The sequence below is a fragment of the Alligator mississippiensis genome, chromosome 9, assembly GCF_030867095.1.
Source record: "Alligator mississippiensis isolate rAllMis1 chromosome 9, rAllMis1, whole genome shotgun sequence".
Taxonomy (NCBI): Eukaryota; Metazoa; Chordata; order Crocodylia; family Alligatoridae; genus Alligator; species Alligator mississippiensis.
The window spans coordinates 44016758-44038006 of NC_081832.1; the positions used below are offsets into that span (position 1 = coordinate 44016758).

The 21249-nt window shown below is 43.7% G+C and overlaps 1 protein-coding gene across 1 annotated transcript in view; it reads right to left on the reverse strand.

Annotated features, from left to right (window-relative positions):
• PSD2 (pleckstrin and Sec7 domain containing 2) overlaps positions 1-20365 on the reverse strand; it is a 225685-nt gene extending 205320 nt beyond the window's left edge. The window contains exon 1 of the mRNA XM_006264057.3: positions 19990-20365. The gene's annotated coding sequence lies outside the window, so the exon portion shown is untranslated. The remainder of the gene's footprint in view (positions 1-19989) is intronic.
• Between the last annotated feature and the right edge of the window lie 884 nt (positions 20366-21249).

Consider the following 21249-nt stretch of genomic DNA (forward strand, 5'->3'; position numbering starts at 1 on the left):
GGTCCGCCCAACTCTCGAGCCTGTCCAGGTCTACTTGTATCTGCAAACTATCTTCTGATGTGACCACATTGCCCCATGATTTGGTGTCATCCATGAACTTGCCCAGCGACCTTTTCACTCCCCCATTCAAATCATTGATAAAGATGTTGAAAAGCACTGGTCTAAGCATGGACCCCTGAGGGACACCACTGGCCAACGACACAGATCTATTCATGAGAGCTCTCTGGGTCCTACCCTGTAGCCAGTTTCCCACCCACTGAACTGTTGAGCAGCTGAGCCCACAATCTTCCAGTTTTCCCACAAGGATATCGTGGGATACTAGGTGATAAACGGTAAATGATTTTCCTACTCCCCACAGGATTTCTAGGCTTCAAAAGTTTTTGTCCTTCCCACAGCTTTAGAAGCATTTTTTCTGACAAATCAGAGACAGCATGGATCCTCTATGTAGTCACTATCCTGTTCATTAGAGCCAGTATCGTATCAAGGGAGGGATGAGCAGGGCAACTGAAGTGAAGGGGCGCCAACAGGTGAATTGTGAGTCGATATTGTGCTAGCAAGCTGAGAGCGAGCAGCCTGGTGCCTCCCATGTGTCCCAGCAGGAAGTGGGGTGGGGCAGGAGGGGCAGGGGTGGCATGGGGAGCCACCTGTGGGGCAACCCAGGTGGGACAGCTGCCCCTGCCCACAAGCCCTCATGAGCTGCCATGCCCCATCTCTACACCACACTTGGGACTGCCTGGGGGGGTTCTACCCCCCCCACCACCGGAGCCCGGTTTGGTACGGCCCGTCACTCCACCCTTCACCATTGGTACAGTCCACTCACTTCCCGGCAGCACTTGCAAAGCGCTGCCTCCCTCCCTCCTCCCTGGCCGCATTGGTAGGGCTGCACACCTGCACTGGTATAGCCCATGCTCCCCCACTGCAACTGGCATTGGTATGGCCCACTCATGCCCTAGTAGAGCCCATTGTAGGGGTGATATAACCCACCTCTCCCACTACCCGCAAAGACACGCCCGCCCAAGCCTGCCTGGAAAGTGTTTTTGAATTGTAATTTTTGCATATATGATAATAAAATGTAATATTTTTCCCATTTAGGCACACAATTAAAATAATTATTTTTATAATTATTAAAGTTTGGAGGCGGTATTTTTTGATCTTGCCCCAGGCACGAAACTTCCTTGCCACGGCACTGATTAGAGCATTTACTGCATTCAGAACTGAGCCCTGAACTTCAGTCATCCACCTCTCCCAAGAGTATACTGACCTGCAGCCTCTTAACTATTCTGGGGTAAATCACTTTTCTCCTTGGCTTTGATCCAGAAATTTCATTTTGGAACTTTTATTTCAAAACCAGTGCACATATTCCCTTAAGGTGGTTTCAAAGAATGAACATTTTCCAAAAGGAAAAAAAAAGTTAATTGGAAAATTCCTGATCAGATTCACTGTTGGAAATGATGGCTTTACAGCATCTAGGAGGGATTGAGGAATCTTCTATGAAGGGAATCATTTTTCTATGTTGCAAAGGGAAATGTTGAATTGTTGGTTGGCATAGTTACAATGTTCTATAGGTAGGGTTGTCCCTTTCCTTGCACTTAACTCAGTTTTATATTAGCTAAAAGGAAGGCAGGATTAATTTCTGTAAGGACCAACATTCCATTAGGTATATAAAATAGCATGCCATTGTAGTATTATTATTATTACTGTTATTATTTTACTACTGTTATGATTGTAGCAGCAACTAAAGACTCTTATTACGACCCTAATATGCCAAGTTTTGCACAAACATGCAGGGAGACAGTGTTCTTGCTCAGTGGAGATTAATTTAACAAATGAACCTGCAAACACTTAAGTATGTGCATTCTTTTATTGTTATATGTTGTCCTCTTTAAATCAAAGTTGTGCTTAGGGTACCAGGAAAGGAACTTAATTTTTACCTGGAAGAAAGCATTTCCATCCTTTTCTTTTCTTTTTACAACAGCAGAATGGAACTCTATAATAATGGACCTTTTTTTTATTTTTTAAAAATGATTTTTATTCACTTTCAGGAAAAAAAATCTTTACTATTCATCAGCACCTCCCTTTACAACAGTGTTTATTGTGAAAAAATTCAGCATGGGGTAACTGGCTGATCTGTACTGCAAATTAGAAACAGAAAATCACAGTGTTGAATAAAACAAAGCTAAGGAAATTTTGCCAAAAATCAGAAACTTTGGAATTAATGAAATGTTTACAACTTGTGCCTTTAATGATTGGCCATATTTTATAAAAATAATTTAAAGGGGGAATTTTGAGCAGCTTCATTTCAGACTAAAGCCTGATATACACTCAAAATATCAACTGGTATGACTATATCAGTTAAAGGTATTATTTAACTGATTAAGAACAAGATATGGTTATATTGGTATCACCCCTTGTGTGCATGCAAGTATACAGGGATAAACATGCCTTATATTGCTTACTTTATTCCATTCACTGTACAAGAATAACTTTACTTGTATGAAACACCTTTTAGATTGTTCTAACTTTGTCCACATGAAATGGCATCATGCTATTTTATTTATCCAGGCTTACAGAATGTGTATAGCAAAAGCAGTGCAATTTTCCAGTACAGACAAAGTCTCTGATATCCTTAAAATTTGCTGCTGGTCAGAGTATTGACAGCTTCATCACCAATATGCTTGTAGGCACAAGAAACATGTAGCAACTATATTGCCAACATCTACTAGAAGTTAATCCCCAAGTATGGCAACAACTGGTATGGTTTCTGAATTGATGCTCTAATTGGTCTGCATTGGACTAACAGCAAGAAGTTTGCCCTTCAGTTGCCTAGCTTACATTGTTCAACAGGAAATTGTTAAAATGTTGTTTTGATACTGTGAGTGCAATCCTCCTATGTTTCACACCATACAGCCATTTGCTCCTGGATATGGCAGTATTTTCCATTCCTGTGTCTATTACAAAATGCAAAATATCTGGCGATCTTTCTTGAAACCCAGCTTCTTGGAGTTATATGAAGATCTCAAAATTTCAGTTTCCATTACAAAAGGCAAAAAACTTTAAAATCTGAAATTCGAAGGTTCAAAAAAAATAGAAGATAACTAAAAAAAAAAACTTCAAAGCATGAATGTACAAATTTCATGAATTCAGGGAGGCAAGGATTTTTTTTCGAGGGGTGATATCTTTTATTGGATCAACTGCATGGATGGTATAATTTTAGACAAGCTTTTGAATGCAAGACATTTCTCATCAGGTCTGAGAAGGGGCGTAAGCATAGTGAATGTAAAGAGTTGAGATCTTAGCTGTGAAAACGTAGCGTGGAGGAAAATTCCTAGGGGCAGCAAAGAAACAGTTATCAGAAGAAAACAAGCTGATTATTTGGAGATCAAGACCCATCAAAAGGTAAGGGGGTCATTAACACCTGTTGTGTGTAGGAAGAAATTCAGGAATCAGGTAGATCATAGTATGTTAAAAAATCAATATTATTGTTCCATCCCTGGTTCTTAGTGTTCAGCCAGCTTATGAATTTTTGTGCTGAAGTTTAACTTTTTAAAGGTGTGTGGTAGTGTAACAGGGTGCCATCCCCAGGGGTGGCTGAAAGCCCTGAAGGCTCACAAAATTCCCTTTTTGCCCTCTTCACTCTGGGAACAGTCTCCCCTTCACTTAACCACCATGTCTTGATGTCTTTTATAGTCAGAAAAGAGGCTGCTCCAGGTGTTCCCAGACCTGGTCTTGCTCTAAGGAACACCTGGTGGTAGTAGTCCTTTGCTTTAAGGGCTAATTACATGGCTCCGTACCACCCCTACACCATGCCCCATGCCTCACAGATTCTGAGTCACCAATCGGGTGGAATACTTGTCCCTTCCTCTCCAGGCCACACCAGGCTTTCCTTCTTTTGTTGGGGTTTTAGCCTTCCTGGCCTCCACCCCTCTACTCTGGCTGGTCCTGAAGCCCAGGCCCACCGCTCTAAGCTTGGCTTCTGGGCCCCAGCCCCTGCTCTGCCTTGAACCTACCCCCAGCAGGGCCCAAGACAATCACATGCCCCTAGGGACCTCTGAACCACCCCTCTAGTCCCAAACCCAAGGCACCAGTCTTAATATAAAACTTAAGGCCACTTCCTTGCTTAACAAGACTCTCTCTCTCTCTCTCTTTCTCTGTCTGTCTGTCTCTGTCTTGGTAGCTTTCTTGTTCCCAGACCTGCAGAACCACTTTCTTCCAGCCTCCTTGTAGATTTGGGGGGGAGGGGAGAACACTGTGCTGCCTCCAGGAGCTCCACACTCCATAACTCTCAAGGCTGGCCTCCTTGACTGGCTCCATCCCTGGGCTTATATACCTCTGGCCTGAGCATTCTTCTGGTCATGTGAGGCCCTGGTCAGCTGACCTGACTACAGGGTTGTCCTTTAACCCCTGCTCTGCTAGCTACCAGTGCTATCAGGATTCTGCCCTTAAACGGGCTACACCACTCTCCAGTAACAGGGCCAAGGTTCCCTGTTACAGGTAGATTTTCCTTGAGCATGAAGATAGTGAGGTCAGAAAGGGAATGATTGTTCTGTGAAAACTGTGCTCCTACTGATGTACATGTGTCCCTATCCTTCATTTTAAATTTCATATTGTTTCTGTGTGTAAAGTTGCTGTTATGACTTGGGGGAACCAACTCAGGAATTCTGAATGCTTGGGTCCACTGGCAATGTCTATTCCATTCTAACATGGGAGTGTTTTGACTCTCTTTGTTTTGGTGTAAAGTACTACTGAAAATGCAGGTCATCCATTATTTAATGAATGCATTGTTAGAATGAACAGTACTCACCAGCATCTTATTTAGGTTCAAGCAGAAGTAGAATTGTGATAATTTTAAACACAAGCACTGTCACATAGAGATACCTCTTCCAGGTCCCCAGTCAAGAAACTCAAGGTCATTCCCTGGGGCAGCCAGAATAAAGAGTTTATGCTTAAAATGTACCTTGCAGGACAACAACTCAGCTTCTGCACAACCCATAGGTGATATGAATTCCAGAGCCTACAGTCCTTCACTTGAGAAAAGAGCAGATATTGTTCTGGAAGTAAACGATACAGTCTTCTCAAGAAAGTCTTCTTACCAATAAAAGTGGCTGCAATCCATTGAAAGTATATGGGAAAGCCAAGAGGCAGATACAGCAGCCAACCCTTGAGATACAAAATTGGAGGAAAAGATGTACAATCTTAAAGGTCACCCTTTTAGATTAAGGACACATTTAGACAACATTTAGAAAAGATTAATAAAGGATTAATTGATAGTATCAGTATATTACTTGCAGGTGATAATAGGCACCTCAGAAGAAACAATGATGGATTATTATAAGCCAGGGTTGGAAGCATCCTATTAAATTGTGTAAAAATTGTTGCCAAAAATTTTCAAAACCTCCAGTAATCATTCAACTCTTTATAAGTTACTTATAAATGTACCAGTGACTAAAGTGTAATGATCTTCACTGTGGGCTAGATTAATCAAGCAACATTAATAGGACAACAAGACTTTCACATCCCAGACACGCTGGTCTGAACATAGCCCAGGATGGGAGTGACTGGGTGCCATCACCAGCTGAGAGCTGCTTGACAGACAGTGGGAAATAAGGCAGGAGCCTCAGATCCTTTCCTTAAGGGCTCTAATAAGCCTCCTTCTTGGCATGTGCATCAGAGGAAGCTAAAAGCTGCAGGAACATGGAGAATGAATTCTGCTTTTATATCAAGGAGTGGTTTGTCCATGATGAGGCAAAGTCCTCTGGGTGTAGGGGTTGGAGGGGGCCTTCATTGACATGGCCAGTGCTAGAACTGCAGATGAATAAGAGGTCTTTGTTCTTTATGGCCATGTGTAGATTAAACGAAACAAGAGGCATTTGTGCATGACACTTTAAAGTGAACTAAATGCTTTTTCACCGCTTTAATGGTGTTGGTGTTTGCATGCATTGGTGGCGTATTGCGCATTAATTACAGCCGCTGTAGGAAATTCAGCAGCATAATGCTCCTTAAATGACTTGGGGCACAGCAAACTAAAGGTCCTCTGAGCAGTTTTAGTTTGCTGCCCCTACAGCCACAGAGCAAAGCACCAGGCTCTGTGCAGTTCAGGGGCTCTGCAGGAAGCCCTGCAGGCAGCCTGGGAAGGCAGGCTCTGCCCAAGAAAAGTGGTGAGTCTGATCTTTTTTTTTCCCCCTGGAGCCTGCCTGCCTGCCTGGGCTGCACAGGGCCCAATGCTTCCCTCAATGGCAGCGGTGCCCCCCAGGACTGCCCAAGCCGGGTGCCTGCGGGCGGCTGCCACCTGTTGAGGGGGGAGGGGAGCACTGCTACCGCGGAGGGAAACACCAGCCCACCCCAGGGAACACTCTGCCTGCTGGCAGCTCGCCCTCCCCTCCCCGCTGCCAGAGAGGCAGGTAAGTCAGCAGGGTGTGTGCATGACATTGGGGTTTAAAGGGCCCTAAATTGAGGAGGTGTTTTTAAAAACTCACCCCTTCAATTTAGGGCCCCCATTTCGTCTACACACACCCTAAGACAGCTGACCTGTTCCCTTTGGCCAGTACTAATTGAATTCACATGCACACAAATTAGAACAGATTGAGAAATATTTATTTAATGAGGCTCCATTTGGGAGAGATCAGGACATTCCCTGTCTCTCAAAGAAAGCTGAGAACTATAACTAAAATTAAAACCAGGGCCTTCAGCAATCGAACTAGCACGGCCATGAACATGTGATTTGGGAATTGAGACAGACCAATTTGGACGAGCCTCCTGCTGATAGTCTTCAAACTGCCCAGGCGTTAGTGACAAACATACAATGTGAAGTGCTCCTTAAAGGCATGTGAAACCTCCTTTGTTTTTGGCACAAGTAGAAACAGTGCCAGAAGCTAGAGGTGTCAAGGAGATCTTGGTGAATCCTGCAGAGTTAAAGAAGGAATGATAGCTAATAGCAGGGTCATGGAGAGAGCAACTTTCCCAAACTCCCTCAGGAAAGGATTGAGTACAACACTGTCTAGGGTAGCCACTGGTTTTAAAGTACCTCTATTTTCAGGTACCCAACCTGAAACACCTTTGTTTCTGGATGTCATTCCATATGACATTATCCCACAACAAGGTCATCTCTAGGGAAACAAGTACAGTGTTGGCACCCAGAAACACCATAGCTCTAATCCCTGCTCTGCCACAGCCATCTCACGTATTCTTGGCCAGAACAGTCAGGCTGGTGTCCACTGTACCACATCCAGTGGGCATGGCACAGAAGATACAGTGCAGACCACAGAGTGTAAGAGAAAGTTTGCTTTTCAGCACCACTGCTCCGGAAACCAGGATGCTCCCAGACAGCCCAGATGTCAGTTATAGCAAACTGTAGCAAGGTAGGAGGTGGGTACTCCTCCCTTCTGAGTCCATGAGGCTCTGCACACCCTCCCTTTAGTTAGCAGTTATGCCCCTAAATCCTTCTTCTGCTCCCAGGACTCATCCCAGAAGTACTACTGCTCCAGTCCTTCCACTGGCACTATTAGGTTACAGTCAACATGCCTACATGTGCGCTTTAATGCACATTAGTCTATTTTAATTTGCATTAAAGCATCACAAAAAACCTGTATGTTTTCGCTAATATGTATTAAAATAGGCTAATGTGCCTTTTTCTAGTATCTCACAATGGAGATACTAAATTTAATGTGCATTAGCAAACACTCGCTAATGAATGTGTAGGTAGCCCACTGTCTATCGTCTTTCTCAGACCAAAAGTGTTGAGGTAGCAAATCCCAGGCCAAACTCCTGAAGCACTGTGAGGGGAAGTCAAACAGGCCCCACTCCTTTCACTACACAATTCCCTGGGCCATTTTCTACTTCTGTTCTGCATTTGCAACAGTCTCTGGACCCAAGCCACTTCCATCTACATGATGAAGATCCTCTGTAGTGCCCAGGCCCTTCTCCCACGAGGAGTGTCCAGCCCTGGTCCAGATGTCTGGTAGATCCCTCTGCCTCAACTCTCCAGCCTGGACTGACTCTTCCTTCATAGCTAGAAGCCTGAGCAAACATTCAGAAGTGGTTAGGCATCAATATCTTAAAGAGCCCGCTACCTGGGCTCCACTTGTATTTACTCTGCTACTTGCATGTGGGATTCTCAAACCTACCACTGAAGGCCCCAACTGTTTTAATTTGTGGTGGTCCATATAGGATTGCCTATGGGCCATGGAGAAAGCCAGAATCCAGGTAATACTATATACCTGGCTCAAGAATGCCCTATATACAGGAGCTTATCAAGAGCAGTATAGTTAAAACATTTTGGCTGGATAGTTTCAGTGAACTAATAGTTCCCTGCCCTTTGCTGTCTTTGTGCTTCAGTGTACCCACCTGTACAATGGAGATACCACATCTTTCCCAGGGATTCAGTATCAGAAGAATATATCAAGGACTAAGAATAAAAGATGGCAAATGATTCTCATTATTGGAAAGGTGTGAAAACAATGGGTATGGATTTGAGCAGAAGCAGCCACCACCTTCTGCAGCCTGTTACGTCTCAGCTCTGTGTTCTTGGGCAACCCTGGCACAGGATGCAGTCTGTTTGACTCACAAAGGACTCACCCCCCCCTCCCTCCCCTCCTCTACATAAACGAAACTGATTAAGATGCAGCGAGAGACGCACCTAAGAACCTCACCAGATAAGGGTGATAAGAGTGAACAACTGCCCTAGGTCTCATTTACATCCGAGATGGAACCAGATGACCATTCATTTACATGAGAGATGGAAAACAGAAAGCCTGAAGCAGAGACTGCAGTGAATTCTGGGACCAGAGAAGCAGGAGAGCGCTGCATGATGGGGAATCTGTGCTTCCAATGTTAATTAACCCATGTTCACACACACCCAGCTCAGCATTTATCAGACCAGTTCTAATCTGGATTTGCTAAGGACTTTTCCCCCCCCAGACACACACACAGCTCTAAGTTTAATAGCCATCTCGGGCCGTACATTCCCCGGTCCCACTATGGGAAGCCTATTTAAACTTGATTGACTAAAATTCGGTTGCCGGGTTAGGGAATGCTGAGGCAAGAGACCAAGTCCGAGGGAGTATGGGCAACATTTGAACAATGGTTAAGGGTTCATCACAGCATCCAGCCTGCTGGAGCCCTAATCCCAGGTGTTGTCGTATCTTTCCCGAGACGACTGGTGGAAGTCCTCTCCACAAAAGGTTATGAGCACTCCAATAATTGCTTTAAGTCTGTTAAAAGACTATAGTAAAATCTGCAAAAGTCATGCTAAGCTGAGGCTTGTGCACAAGTAAAAATCCCAAATCCTGATGCTGCAAGCTATCTATTGTTCCTGAAGAAACCATGAGATATCCCATCAGTATATCTGCCATCCATAGGAATTTCAAGCTGGCTCCCAAGTATTTGGGTTACTCCCTAATCTTAAGTGTTTCCTGATTATCAATCAGTTTCCTGAGATGGTCCAAACCAGATAACCCCTTGTCAATAGAAAAGACAATGATTTTACACTACTGAGGGTGCTTCGAAGCAGCTGAACTGAGGGTATAAAAATCTGTAAGTGTGTGTGCTTAAAAGAAAAAAGAGAAAGAAAGAAGAAGAAGAAGCAGGAGGAAAGAAGGAAAAGGAAAGAAGAAGAAAACTCCTGTGCTGACACCATCCCCTGTTGTTCTTGGGATGCTGGAAGAACAGATCGTCTCTCTCTTCAAGGATTGTGCTACGGACTGTGCCTGTCAGCTTTGCAGCCTGAGTACCGTGGACTCGGTGAGATTCCCAGCGTTCTCTCTCTCTTCTTTCTAGGCATAAACTTCTGAACCTGAACTGTATCAGTTAAGCTTGAGCTAAGTTTCCTCAAATACTTAGTGAAACTAGGGTAGTATTGTCATTGTTTGTGTTTGTTTTTCTTTTGCATGTCTATTACTACTAGTACTATTATACATTTCATATGCTTAGCAATAAATAACTTTTATAGGCAAACTGGTAGTAATTGGGTGTATTTTTCCTTCTCTGCTTCTTTTTCCTCCCGTGCTCTGCAGCAACGCTTCTTTTACCTATGCTAAAGATCCCTGTGAAGCCTAAATTATTGTGGGGTCTGCTCATCAAGAGGCCAAAGATTGGGACGTGCTGAGTTTGAAACACATAAGGGGATCAGCTTGTACAGGCTGATTGACCCAGTTTGACTCAGACGTGCCCTTATGAACTGAATGCTGGCCCATGAGGGTGTCAGCTGGACACCCAGCCGGATTCAGAGGGATTCTGTTTACCTGTGTGCTTGTGTCTGACTGCATTTTATTGTTGCTCTTATGAACTGATTCTTGGCATATGAGGGTGTCAGCCTGTCCATGCTGATCAGCCCGGCCAGATCAGGCGTGTCACGTTAATTTGTGATTGTTTGTGTGTATGACTGATTTGGTGACTGGAGGAACCCAGTCCCATTGAGATTGAGTCCTGCAAGATAGCTCCACTGGGGGTGAGGGCTTGCAGAAGGGAGAAATACAGCTCCGTATAGTAACACAAGCAGCACATTGACAGAATCACCAAGACCCTAGAAACTATCCCTAATAAATGAGCACACCCCAAAGTAATGGGCAAATTTGGTAACAAGCCTGAGAGCCTTCAGCACACTGTGGCTCTAATAACTGCCCATGCCTGCTAAAGCTAACCTTGAGATAAAACCTAAATACTCATTAAAGCATCCCTTGGCAGAAACCCCATCCTCAATTACAAAAATCATTTCTTTTTTTTTTTTTTGTATGAGTCTGAAGCCTTTGGGGCCTCATAATCTAATTAAATAAAGCTCTCTTTTCCTGCCTGCTCCTCCAGCCTCCACTGTACCACAGAATACAAATATATTTGGATTTTAGTAAAATCCCTTACATCAAGTATGCCCTGCTTGCCAGCCAACCAAAAGCCTGCCTTCCTGTGTGTCATCCCTGTCTCCCTGGGTTCTGCTTGGGGAGTCCCTAAACATGGACTCACTTGGCAGGCAGACAATGCCAAAAAAAACAACAACAAACCGAAACAATGCCAAGGTCCCTGCCTCAGCCAGGGTTTCCCAGGTGCCCGCTGTTTGCAATTCATAAGCAAAATATTCAAAATCTACACTATGGGGAGAAATATAGTATGGGTAGAATTTCATTTATAGACAGGCAAGGAAAGGTGCCGCTTTGTTTCATTATAGAGCATTTGGTTTATCTCTGGGTAGCTTAGGGCAGGATGACATTTTTTGGATAAATTGTTTATTCATCTGAAATGCTGTTATGGATTGACTGAAAAAATAATTTTCACTAGACAAAAAAAGAAAAAAATATTTAACATTTTAGAAATGACGCTTCAATTGTTTTGCATGGAAACAGTCTTTCACTTAACATTTTGTCTAAATTTAATTTTGAGAAAAGAATAAAAAATCATCCCCAAATGCAAAATGTCAGACTGCAAAAAGTTTGATTTTTATTGTTTGTTGTTTCATTCTGCCCCCCTCCAAAAAAAAAAAAAAAATTAATCAAGAATTCTTGGTTTTGGATTGCTCTGAATCTAAAATGCTGTTTGATTTTTTGGCTTGGCCAGCAAACCAAGAAATCAATTAGTTGCACAGCTCTAATTAAAGTCTTTAGCATGTATAATGAATTGGTATGGCAGGGGGACAGGCAGCACTGGGATTTTTACTATTCCAACCCCTTTCCTCATGCAGCAGAGAACTGGGTTTTTCTCTTTGAGCAGAACAAACCTGTTTCTTTTTCTGGGGGGTCCCTGCCTCGGTCTCTCATTCTACACAGCCTCTGAGTGGAGGGAAAGAAAGTATACTGACTAGACTGCTTCTTGCCGAGAGATACAGACCACAGAGGAAGCACGTGGAGCAAGAAGCCCCAAACATCCTCAGAGAACGGCGCTGGGATGCTTTACTGTCCACCACCACAAACACACAGCAGCTTGTTCCTGACTGAATACAGAGCCAGAACCACAATGACAAGGCAAATAGCCCAGGTACATAGCTTGGTGTGCATACACTTTTGCTTCTTAAGGCATCAGCAACTTCAACTCTCCCAGCTCCTAACACATTGAGTCTGAGAAATTTAGCTCCAGCAGGGGGAAAGGGCTTTTAAATGTTCATTTAAATGACATTAAAACAAACTTTAGGCCAAGCTTTCTTTTGGTCTGGAACAGAAGTTCCATAAACCAGTTTGACTCAAACCAGGTTTATCTTAAATCAGTTTAAGATACTACACTCAATCTGATACTACATTCAGTCAGGTTTATTTTAAACCAGTTGTGGCCATTTTGAAACTGGTTTATGTGCACTGAACTTCTATTCCGTTACAGGTTTAAACCAGTTTCCGATCACTTAAACCAGTTTAAGTGTAACGTCTGTCCCTAGCCTTTGAGTTTGACTCTTCCTAAGGGTTTGCCCTGGAGAACCAGCCTTCCCTGCTGCTAATTCCTTTTCCTTCAGGGACATAGTGGCCATGTCTACACAAGACGCTGACTGCCCAGTAGCCTGTGATTACCGCACAGTACTGTCATGTAGCAGAAAGCGTGATGTGATGCTACTGCGCAGTAGTTTTGGGCTACTGCGCAGTCAGCATCATGAAAAAGCTGTTATGCAATGCTACTGCACAGTAACTCTGGTTTATACAAGTACTAAATAACTGCGCGGTAACAACTGCACAGCCACTGTCTTATATAGACGTAGCCACTGAGGACTCAATTCATGCTTATTTCATGTCTCTTTTTTGCCAGCTATGCCAGCACAGAGAGGCAGGAAGCAAGTGCAAGGGGCATGTCTTCACCAAAGAATTGCCCTGGAACTGGAGAGCAGACTTCACTGGCCTGGGTCCCTACCCTCCTGCAGAAAGTCCTGCAAAGGAGCTTTATGGGATGATCATGGGGCGCTCAGGGGAGTGGTCAGCTATCCTTGCAACTGGGATACATAGCACTGCTACAACTATAAGGCAAGGTAAATTTGCACCTTATAGACTAACCAATGACAATTAATTTGGTGAAGAGCAAAGAGCATGAACAAAGAGACAGTTAGCTGTGCTAGTCTGAAATTAAGTAAAGGCAGAGTAAATTTGACTCTTATAGACTAATCAAAGTAAGTGTGTGTGTGTGTGTGTGTGTGTGTGTGTACATAGACAAACAGACAGACAGATATAGCACAAGCTTTCATATGCTAGCTTTCACAAGTTTCTATGAAAATATGTGAAACCGTGAATAGGGTAGATCCTTACCTATAGGATAACAGATTTCACTCTTTGCTACCAGGTCTCATCCAGATGTGTTCAAATTGCACATCATGGTATGGAAATAATTGTAATTCTCTTTTTGCCTACTGCGAGTATGCATTGAGCTCTCTAGGGGAAACTGTGGCTATTCCAAACTCAAAGTTCTCATTTGAATTTTATAGTAGTACCAAAAACTCAATGAGTAGATTCAGTGCTCTGGGTGAACACTGGTAGTCATAATATAGCTCATAAACAACTTGTAGCCTGCAATCAAGTCACCTGCAGGGCTCTAATCTGTCCAACTTCCCAGTGGAAGCTGCCTCAGAACCTTTCCATGATCAGCCCACATGTAAGCAGTGTGGGCTGCTTACATGCCCTCTAGTAGCAAGTGAGAACTGTGCAGAAAAGAAGCACTATTAACTCTTAATATCCGCCTGCCCCCAAGTCATCTCCTACACCAGTGACTGGGGGCTGAGATAGCTGTTAAACTATTACAGTGGCTTAACTCTGGCCCAGGAAGCGTCCTGTGCAGGGTGAATTCCCGAGGAGCTCTTCCTAACTAGCTCTGGGAGCCTAACTCCAGCACTATGCATGTGCTCAGCACCACTATGCTACCTCATTTTCGGGAGTTAAGTGCCTGTGGAATGGGAGCAAGTGGACAGAGCATGCTTCACAGAGGTGGTATAAACGTGTTCCAGTACACCAAAGGAAAATGGCCATGAGAACAGGAGGCCATTTTTTATTCCATGTCATTGGAATTAGGTGTCTAAGTGGATTTAGGTGCCTAAGTACGATTCTATTCCACCCTGTTCCAATCACTAAAAGCCCATTATTGCATCTACTTTTGTAACACACCATTTTGAGTTACAAAAAAGCAGTGTGGAAAAGAAAACCCCACCCATCCTTTTTATTAAATTTGCCAGCCTAGTGCATCCAAATCACATCCAGTTAAATCAGAATCATGCATCAGAATGGCAGGTTTTTAGCTACATAAATACCACTTACATGCAAGTAACAATTCTATTTCCCTCACAGTGTGAGCGCATTAAATGTGTACACACAGACTGAGCACACAAGGTAGGTTACTCATTGGCTGGGCATGTAGATGCCTATGTGCATGCACCCATTGTGGACGTATGCTGATAAGGCTTAAAATTATCAGCTGCCAGAAACCCATAACTATTAGGTGTTCTCCTCACCTAAAGAGGATTTAAACCTGCATCTCTGATTTCTGCTCTTGCCACTATGCCAAAGGTCAGTTTTCTGGGCCAGTGATTCTTTAGAGGCTGGTTCCCTGGGTAGCCAAGACAGGGAAGTATATAGGTCCAAAAGAAAAAGAGGCTACCAGAGGGTGTGTGGCTCAGCGAGCCTCTGAGTGACTAGGCTGTGGGTTTTAGCCTGGGCCTATGCTTCTTATAGGACAAAAATTTGTCCACTGCACTACTCTCCAGGTAGTGCCTATGAAATGAAAGGGGCAGTGGATGAATTTCAAAAGGAACACCAAAGGAGTCTGGGTAATGCCATCTGAAGCTTTATTCTTTCTCCTTTCTTTTTCCCTGAACTTAGAGGCTCATGGCTTTCTGTTTAGCCATACATTGCCACAAAAAAAAAAAAAAAAAATTCTCCCGTTGCCATTTCCAAGCATTTGCAGATCACGAGCCAAGTCACTAAAGGCGTGAGGTCAGCTTAAAATTGGCGTATATAAACCATAATTGATCTGGGGTTCTATTTACTGGCCTTTCTGAGTTTTTTGAGCCTTTAGATTATATTTTCCTTTTTTCTGGTGCAACAGTGAAGGCTAGAAATTTGCTAAAATTTTTAAAGGAAAACTGATTTTTTTTCATGAAAACTGAAATACAACTCTAGGAACTTGGCTATAAGACAATCACCAAATATTATGAAATTGAGATAAAATTGCAAGATTTGGCAAAAGAATCCCACCATGAAAAAAAAACACTCTGGTACGGTCTCAGGCTATTTATTTAGAAGGCAATATTATTGTAATCCCTTCTCATTTGAGCAGGTAGCCAAAAAGACAAGTTCTTGAGGACTGTCCCAAATAGAAGAAGAAATTGGGGATGGAATCAGGCATTTCTGTGATGCAGTCCTGTTTGCTGACAACATTCGATTTCCCAGAACAAAGCAGGCCTCAAACAGCAAGAGCCAGTTTCTTTGCTTGCAGCCCCAAATTGGGCCCCACCTACATATTGTTGAGCCTTGATCTTTCTGCTTCCTGCTCTGCAAAGAGCATAGGATTCACAGCAAGGGCCAAAAATCACCTTCACACTGTGCTGTGAGGAACAAAAGATTTCCTCTTCTGAGTGGTGTGGTCAGTGCCACCTCCAGGGCAGTCTTTGGGTTGGGGCAAGCTTAGGGAGGAAGCTGGGCCACGGCTGCTCTTGGCATCATTATCTTCTCACCAGTCCTACAGGACTCTCCCATAGAAGTTACTGCTGACAGAGTTCCCCCTCAGTGGTGTAAAAATGTCCTGAGACATGGGCAAGGAGCCAGCCCTGGAGAAGAGCCACTGGCAGCCTGCTTTCTGCAGAAGGAGGCCAAGAGAAGCAGCACTATCTGTCAATACTACATGGTGCTCGGAGGGCTAAAAGGCACCCAGAAGCTCTGACCATCTGTTGTCAGGGCGTGAAAGCACCCAAGTTCAGGGGGAGGGCTAGGAGGAGTTCTCCTGAGTGCAGACAAATTTCTGTCTGGAAGTGACAGCTCCTTCATGCTACAGATAAAGGCAGGGAGTTTCCTTAGAGGCTCAGTCAGCCGTGTGGGGTGGGGTGTAAATGTGGCAGCAGAAACAACCTTCCTGCTCCCATTAAGTAGGGTAATACCCATGCTGGGCTAGGATGGACCCTTTACCTTGTATTTAGCCCCTGCACCACAGGGGTAAAGGGAGGACCCTGAAGATGCCTAAATTCCTTTGAAACGCTGCCCTCTTAGGCCCAGTGCAGTGTCTGTTTGCGGCTCTGGGCAGCAGCAGTGACCACCAATATTGTATCCCCTCTACATCAGAGCCCTAGGGCTGGTGCCCTGCTCACCCACTCCTGGTTATGTGACTGAAACCAATATCTTGTGTTCAAATGGCAACATGATTGCATCTACATGAGATGCTGACTACATGGTTGTTACTGCGCAGTCATTTAGTAACCAGAGTTACTGCACAGTAGTGCTGCTGACTAGCTTTTTTGTGATGCTGACTGCACAGTAGCCTGAGACTACTGTGCAGCAGTGTCACGTCACGCTTTCTGCTATGCCATGCTACTGCACAGTAGTCATGGGCTACTGAGCAGTCAGCGTTTCATGTAGATGTGGCCCTTATGTAATATTGTTCCTTCTGAGCTCGATGTGGCTGCAAGGAGCTGCTTTCTGAAGCATGGATGTATGCTAGCACATATCCAGTAACAGGGATAATCAGATGACAGAGCCTCTAGGGTGTTTATATCAAGAGTAATCAGCAAGGCCTTTCAGCCTGAAACAATCATAGGTCCAGGCATGATGGATGTGTTCTCCAGTTCAGTTTCCTGTTGAGTTATGAAAAGGAAATTTAGGGAAAATGGCTCTGCCCCAGCCCTATGCTCTACCTATCACCCTTCTCTGTGCCAAGGCTCAACACAGGCTCAGAGTGAGGTGTCACATGCAGTCATTGCTTGCAGCAAAGGTTGGTGTGGTGCCATATAGCCCCACAGAAAGCTCCCCACTTGTGCATGAGGGAAGAACCACTGATTCATGGAGGAAAGCACATATGGCCAATCAGACATGAAGAAGGCCACACCTTGGAAACCCAGTGGGATGAAGCGAGTCCCCTTACTCACTTTCCCCCACCCAGTAGGCAGCCACAATCCTAGTGTTAGTGAAGAAATGGTATCTTTACTTCAACAATTAAGTCTCTTGTTAAAAATACTGCTTCCTCCCACTCTTGGTTTTAAACTCTACACTGGTCAATAGTGTCTTTTAGTGCTCGTTAAACCTCTTCTGCAAAGCTTGCAGTCTAGTGGTTAGAACAGGGGTAGGCATTAGCAACCCCCAGCACAGCTTCTAAGGTGTGGCATGCAAAGACATTTTCTTGGCAAGCGTGCCTTGGAGAGGACAGCAGGGAAGGGGCCGGTGCTGTGCTGCCACAAGGATCGGGCCCTTTGCAGCTCCCCTGCCATCTTCTGCTGGCACACCAACATCTTACAAGTCAAGGTTGTGGATGTTTTTGACATTCTGCCCCAGTGCCATGGCAAGGAATGATGATCTTCCAAGGTCCCTTCCAGCCCTAATGTCTATGAAGTCTAGGAAGTTTGGTGCCCGGGGCAAAGCCTGAAGCGGCAGCCTGCCCTTGCCCCATGCACTGACCCGGGGGGCACAGCTCTCCCCTTCCCCACCATGCTTGCCCAGGAGTGCATGCAGTGGCGGGAGCCGCCCTCCCCCCATCCCCGCGCCCCACCAAACAAGCTGCTAATGGATCCGTCCCACATCCCGCCCCGGCTGGGCAGTGCCTGTTGGTGCCCCTTTGCTTCAGCGCCTGGGGCGGTCGCTCCACTCACCTCACCCTTGCTACAGCACTGCTCTGCCCAAAAACATTGCCAGCCCCTGGGTTAGAATGAGAGTCTCGTAGCCAGGACTCTTGCATTCTCTTCCTAGGACTCATGGGTTCTCTTCCCAGCAGCATTTCTTACTAATGTGATACCTTGGGAAATCACGACCACCTCTGTTTCCCCAGGTAATAATAAAGCTTTCCTGAGATGGAGAAATTAATATGGGGAGAAAGTAGATACGATCCAAAGAAAGGTGGCACCATGTCATTTCAACCACCTCAGGCCACTACTATGCATTTTATGGTGTTTTTGGAGACAATACAACAGGTTGCCATTTACACCCATGCATAACTTTTGGGGAGAAAAGCTAGACTGAGAATCATCCATTTTGTGAATGAGCCGTCTCACAGACATACCCTCCAGGCTGAGCTCCCACTTTTAGACTTCCTCACTGTATGCTCTGGACTTGAACATGAAAAATCATGTTAAAGAAAATCTTTACTGAACTGCACACTTTGACATAGTTGGTAATGTACAATTGGATAGAGACATGGGGATTTTTTAATAAAGTACCTAATAATAATATTATACATTCTGGGACTAAAAACATTATCCATTTGGAAATGGAGAATTTAGGCTACAATACCAGCTACTATAATGCAGGCCTAGAACATCATGCAAATATTACCCTGATCCGACAGCCACAAAGCTCTGTTTATCCTAGCAATTAATTCTCCCCTAAGCTTGGTGATATTATAATTACAGAAACACTGCCATTCTGATGGGCTTTTTTTCCACCAATGTATTTTACTTTATTTACATCTCTACAATAGACTCTGGCTAACAAAAAGGGTGAAATTGTATTTATGAAGACAATGCCCCATGCATTCCCAGTGTATTATATAGATGGAAGTCAGTCGAGCTCCAAATTACACATTTATTGTGTGAGCACACAATGAGATCAGATTAAATGCTGCCTAAAACTGGTCTAACACCAAATATAATGAAGAAGGGTATAATAGTATGATTTAGTCACAAACTCTACAGAAATACACATCTGTAACATATAACATGCATTTTCCACAGAAATACTCTTTGTATTCTAGCTAGCCTTAGGCAGGAGAATTTCTTCCTCATAAATTATGTATTTTCTTTTTCAGTTGCCAACATATTCCTTTTACCAGTTGCAAAAAATATCATACTGCCTAGATTATAAAGGTTCAGGTGGCTATATCTCTACATTCTCAAAGTTAAGACCAGGAAAAATGGGAATGAAATATGGCTAAAGTAATACAGAATATTTCCTTTTGTCCCCAAAATGTGAAAAATATCACTTCAATGCAGTCATGTTAGGCACTTCATTAGAAAGTACTTTCAGATCTAGCTATGGATCTGCAAAGTATCCTTCTTGTGCCTTCCTCTTTCCAAGTCTGACAAAAAAAATCCACACACATGCAGAGCAAGACACAGATGCTAATATAACAATTAAGATAATAATACAGTGCTATGGGGGCAAAAACACAACCTTCCTACATGCTAAACCTTTAAATCCTGTAATACTGTATTGCTTCATTCAAGATTAAAAGAAATGGCAACGTAACACAGACAAAAAGACACAGGAGGAAAGAAAAAAAATCTCACTTATCAGTAAAGACCTTCCATAGTCCAGATGCAGTCATATCACTTCAGCTTCTCTGTACCATCTCCATGACAACCATGTAATCTGGATGCTATAACCACTGCTGAATTGATCTTTAAATGTAGCTTTGTTATAAAACATAATACTGAATATATCAGGCACTTGGTAAAGAAAACTAGCCCCATAACTGAGGGATATGGTTAAATAGCCCCCATTTTAATTTTCAGCTCTCAAACACTCCAGATATTTAAGTAATCCTGAGAATTAATGTGTTCCTCTTAATGAACGTAGGATTTTGAAATAAATAATAGCAAAGATCATCATTTTTAGCCAGTAACGTGTTCTAGTGCAGCACCTAGCATTCCCAATCCAGACACCTGGCTGAGTTGGAAAATATTTGAAAGCATATTCGGAGAATAGTCATCTGGACACACACACACACACACACGTTTTTAGAGGCAATTCAATCTCTAGTGATTGAAACGTGATGCTGATACACCTAATGATAATAATCATAATCATAATCATAATAATGAAATGTTCAAGCAATATAGGATACAGGACGCCGTGGGGATGAAGCAAGTAAGTGATCAACAATGGTAATGGTGTGCATTGTGCTTGCACTTACCAGAGCAACGAGCGTGGTTTGTCCCCCCCAAATGCAGCTCTTTTCTCTTCAACAATCCATGCAAAATAATCAGCAGCTACACACAAGGAGTCCCCCCATCCCCCACACCTTCCTAGACTTTCCTTGTATTGTTTTTTTTTCCCCCTTGCAATGGGTCACACCTCCCAAGCTTTCCTTCAGGTGTCAAGAGATTGCTAGAGATCCAGCAGGAAGGATGGGAAGGAAAGGAGAAAAAAAAGGGAGGAGGGGTTGGGAGTAAGTCTGAAAGGGGAGGTAGAGAGTGATGATGAGTGCAGTCAATGAAAGGGTGGAAGGAAAGACCATGCTACATAAACCCTAGGAGGAATATATTGCAGGAGCAATTCAGCATTTGGCTAAAAGACACTCACTACTGCAAGTGTGAGCAAACTGCTAAGAATATTCAACATTTTCTCAAAGCTCTGGAGGGATAGAGCTACTATCTGCCAGCCAATCAAATACCTTCAAACTGGAGCTGGAGAAATCCTGCCAAACAGACAAGCCGTCTTTAAAAAATGTAAAGAGAGAGAGGAAAAAAAAGCAACCTTGGTAAAACTCACAAGGCTGGTGAATGAATTCACAGGGCCTACACATTCCCTATCACCACCACAGTCCTTAACCCTTGCCTGGCTGGAACTTTCAACAGATCACATCTAGCCTTTTCAGTCCTTTGCTCTTTTCATTCCCACCTTGCTTTCAGATGGCTTCATCCCCTTCACAGCTGTTTCTCCTCTCATGTTGGACCTCCCTTTACTCCCTAAGATTTATTCTGTTGTTTTAATTAGAGAGCCATCTCCTTGACTTGACAACACTTTCAATGAAGCTAGCTAGAGTGCAACATTTTTCCTCTCCAGGAAAAAGAGGCCCCTTGAATCTGGTCTGTTTGGGCTTTAAATAATTCCAAAGAATATGGAATGACAGTTTCTTGTCCTGATCCTACCTTGAGTTTCTCTGCAGACACAAGTGGGTGGCTTCCAAACAGAAAATGCCACATCTTGCTATAAAGCTAATTTTGCTGGAAAAAGAACAAACCCCACGAAGACTCTGGGTCTGAGTCATAAGAATGTCTATGTTTGCTCCAAATATTACCACTTTTACAACAGAAAGCTGCATGTTCTGGTGTGAACCATGAATGGCTCCCTCAATCATACTCACAAATTCTCTGGGAAATAGTAGGTTTTACACAGGAGCATGGAATAGCCCAAATGGGTCCTAAGAGCATAATGGAGTGTAAAGGGGTTG